Below are 4,018 nucleotides of genomic sequence, written 5' to 3'. Positions count from 1 at the left end.
CTTTTCTCCCCTAAATCTATAATTTCACTCCAGCCCAGGTCTTTGCACGACCAATTACGCTCTCTACGCCATCGCGTCCCAACGCGAACCAAAGCACGGCTGAGAACCGTATTCGGCGGCAGCGCAAAGCGCGCGCTGGCCGCCGCTCCTCCGGAAACGGAGAAAACGAAATAAAAGAGTAACTCCCGCCGCGAGGCTCAACCATCGATATGGCGGTGTGAGGATCCGGAACCAACTGTGCGCACAATCAAACGGGATCAACCTCACGACTCTACAACCAGAAACGCACGGGTCATGCCCATCGCGTCAGACTGGACTCCACGGAGCATTACACACGCACAGCCACTGATAAAGTGAAAACGGAAACTCTGTGGTTTTCTGGATTCCAATATCTGCGCACCAGACATCGCGTATCCGCCACGATTTAGTGCGCTTAGCCCCTAAATGTAGCCTCTGGCCACAAGGTACTCGTTCAAAGCGATCTTGGTCGGAACCACAAGAGCGCATTCGTACCTTAAAACGCTGTAAACTAACGACGCCCAAAACCGCGCCGACAGCTCAAGCAAGGCCAACTGGGAGCTAGCATGCGATCAAACCGAAACGCTAGGCTCCTCCCGGACAAAATGCAATGCGGGAATAATTTCCAAACACAGTCCATGCAACCGCCATCCGCAATGGGAGCATTCTCCACCCGGAGCGATGTGTCTCTAACGCGTCCGATCGGTAACAAGCGTTTCAAACCATTACATCGATACGCGAACAAAGGCGGTTAGGCGCGTCACATCCCCCCGAAGCGTGAGCCGGCATCTTTCCCAGCGGACGCGGACGGCCGGAGGCGTAGGTGGGGGGACGCCCGACGCTACAGGCCTCGAGGGGTGCGGTAATTTCGACGCACAGAGCGCTCTTGCTCAGCAGGATCAACCTGCCAGCATCCAACGGTGCGCTGAACAGTGAATACGCGAGGCGCTTCTCGTAACGGGGGATAAGCAAATTCCTGACAGGATGGGCAAAAGGGTTAATCCCTTAAAACAGCGGTCAAAATCCGCGCCTCCTAGTCAGACAGGCGATAATGTCAGGGCCTCCGTGCGGCGCTCCCGCAACGAAACTTCGTGCGGCGCTCCCGCGACAAAGATGACCCCCAAAAAGAGCGCGAAACAGTGCCCCAATTCAACCGGAAACAGGTTAGGAATCGGAATGCCTGCCTGATCAAAAATCAGGCCCCACGTTGCGGCGCCAGTTTATGCGGGCATCTTCTGACTCCGATTCCCTCAGACCCTGTCTCCGGATGAATATTATAGCATCCTCGATCATCCGCACCGGTGCGCACCGGGGCACTGAGGTGCGCCCCTTCATCTTCGATCAAGTGCACCGGTGCGGATGATCGAGGATGCTATATGACACTGCAATACTTCGCTCTCGGCAAAAGGGTTTATTCACTCACTCATTGCCTTGGGGGGTTTCGGGATCGGGGGACGGTCATCAGCGAGGCCGGGGGAGAGTCCGCTGCCCGAGCAGCTTCTCCGAGTCCCAGCGGTGGTCGTCCACACCGCGTCATGGGGACGTCGTCGTCCAGGGTCGCTGTCCGGTCCGTTTGTCGAGTCCGCCACTCGACGTAGCGCCCGCACTCCCTGCGCCAGCGTCCAGCGCCGTCCGAGCTCGCCTCCATGACCGGTCCCTTGTCTAGTCGGCAGCCCAAGCCAAAGCTCTCTTCCTTTGTCTCCGTTGCCCTTCTTAAGACCTTCCCAAGTCCTTGTCCCGCCGACCGTCCAATCGGGAACCTGTCGCGAGCCGATCCTCCGACGTCAGCGCTGGGTGAGGGGGCGCTTGCCCCGTTCCTCCCGGAGAGCTCGGACATTCCGCGACAGGACGGCGACTGGAAACGGGAAGGTCACAGGGAACGAAGGAGAGTTTCAGCGACGGTGTCACCGCCCTGGCGGCCGGTCGCCGAAAGAGAACGAGGGGGATAGGTTCGCTGGCCGGTCAGGGCGGTGACTTTGTGTATATGCGTTGGCCGCGAACGTAGGCTTATAAACTTCGGCAGCAAGAATATTACGCGGCTCTAGTGTTTCGGTACGAGCAACAGAGGTGACACGATCTGCTACGACCAGCTACGACCACCCGCCGCTGCGATGCAGGCGTCGAAGGAGCGCAACCTGTGTACTACGCAGTCAGCCGCCTTCGCCCGACGCAGATCGTTCGGCATTCAGGGCTTTCCGCCCCGGGTTCTTCGCTTGTACTTGAAACCGAGTATTATTTCCTGTGCTTGTGTATGTGCTCAGTGGCTGGATATGGACCTCATAGAGCAGTTCTTCAGACTCAACAGCGATTCAAAGTTGACGGCGGAAGGGCTTGCAGCAACGCTTTCGGTTGGTGCACGAGTGCGACGACTACACGGATAAATTTTAAGATTGCTGCTAGCAAGGTGGGCCATAGTCGCTTTATGTTGACACGATTTTGAGTGTAAGTACTCCGTGCAAAGGCGAATCTATCGCGTTTCTAATCCACCTTTGTTTTTGTTGTTTAGCAAATGCTTCTGTACCGATCACGGAGTGAATGTCTTCGGCCTTACATTGCGGAACGCCCAATTAAAAGTCATATTCGCTCAGCGAGAAAACTTCCCTTTCGGGTGACCTTCTGATTGGTAATTTCTCCCGTACTTAAGTGCTTTAATCAACACGATCGATTAAGTTTGCTTCCCTAGTTAGGACATTTTTGTGCTACATGCGGCACTAATGCTTGGCACGATGTATGCCACTGGTGGTATTGTGAATTGGTTTACTTCCAAAGCTAACAGTGTGACAGGTGGGACCATTCAATTTGCTAAAAATTTGATGATATGGGAATTTCGTTGCATAACTAGCGTTTCACGTTTAAGGTTGATAAGAAACATGCTCATGTGATAATGCATGTCTACAGCATAAGCTTTGCACATCCAGAATAGATGTGCTATAGGCTACAGCCTCAAGATTTTTAATGGACCAAATTGGTGATTACACGGCAATAAATATTGTGGTGAAAAACTGCCCATTGACTCGGTGAGTTTTGATTGTGACCATTGGTGTGCTGTTGGCAAATTAGATAATGGCACACCTTTTCCCTGACCATCTGGCTTCAAGGGGCATTGCATCTAGATGTGCTTAAATATCTTTATTTCAAGGTTCAGTGGACCCCTCTGCATCATTACAGGAAGGCAGTCTCAAGCCACAACAAACAGCAGCGAATATACAATGCATAATAACAGGCACCAGTGTCCAGGCGTATAGTCCGCAGAAGCCAATTTGAGCCTAAAAATGTGTGTTTTGTTTAGATAGTTTGCATTCGGTGTATAATCCGCAGGGCCCGATTTCCGCACCCAGTGCATAGTCCGCCAAGCTGGTGCGTTGTGTCTTCGTGCTTTTTTTCCTGGGTGGCATTTTCTTCAGAAGTTCTTCGGTGAACGCTATTGAGCCTGAAAAACTGCTTTTGAGGCCCATATCTCGCCACAGATCACACACAAGCACAGAAAATAACACTCGGTGCCAAGTACAAACGAAGCACCTGGGCAGAAAGCCGTGAATGCCAAACGAGCAGTGTTGGGCGACGGCGACTGACTGCGTTGCGCCCCTTCGACGCCTGCATCGCTGCGGTGGGTGGTCGTAGCTAGTCGTAGCGAGATGATCTTCAAGCAAGAAATCTTGTTATACCATAGTCAAGATATGTGTGCAAGTGTTCGACAACGTGGGCTCTCTCACGTTGGTGCAGTTGTCATCAAGAAAGGTGTATATCAACAATGTTGCGTGTTTGAGGCTGAAACTATGACGCATACTTATCTGAACCTAAATTTATCGGTCTGCGGCTACAAACATTTTCGTTGACGTTGCTTAGATGATGTAACCATTCAGGCGTCGCATTAAATGGTGTTGCGACTCTTCGGTTCTCTATGAAAACCTATTTTTGCCCTAATAAAAGACATTTTCAAAAGGACATGTGTCTTCTGCTGATACATATCTTCCCATTTACAATGCAGAGGCAAACAGAA

This window comes from Ixodes scapularis, unplaced genomic scaffold, assembly GCF_016920785.2.
Source record: "Ixodes scapularis isolate PalLabHiFi unplaced genomic scaffold, ASM1692078v2 PGA_scaffold0__279_contigs__length_252992795, whole genome shotgun sequence".
In the NCBI taxonomy this organism is placed as follows: Eukaryota; Metazoa; Arthropoda; class Arachnida; order Ixodida; family Ixodidae; genus Ixodes; species Ixodes scapularis.
This window is presented reverse-complemented; position numbering follows the sequence as displayed.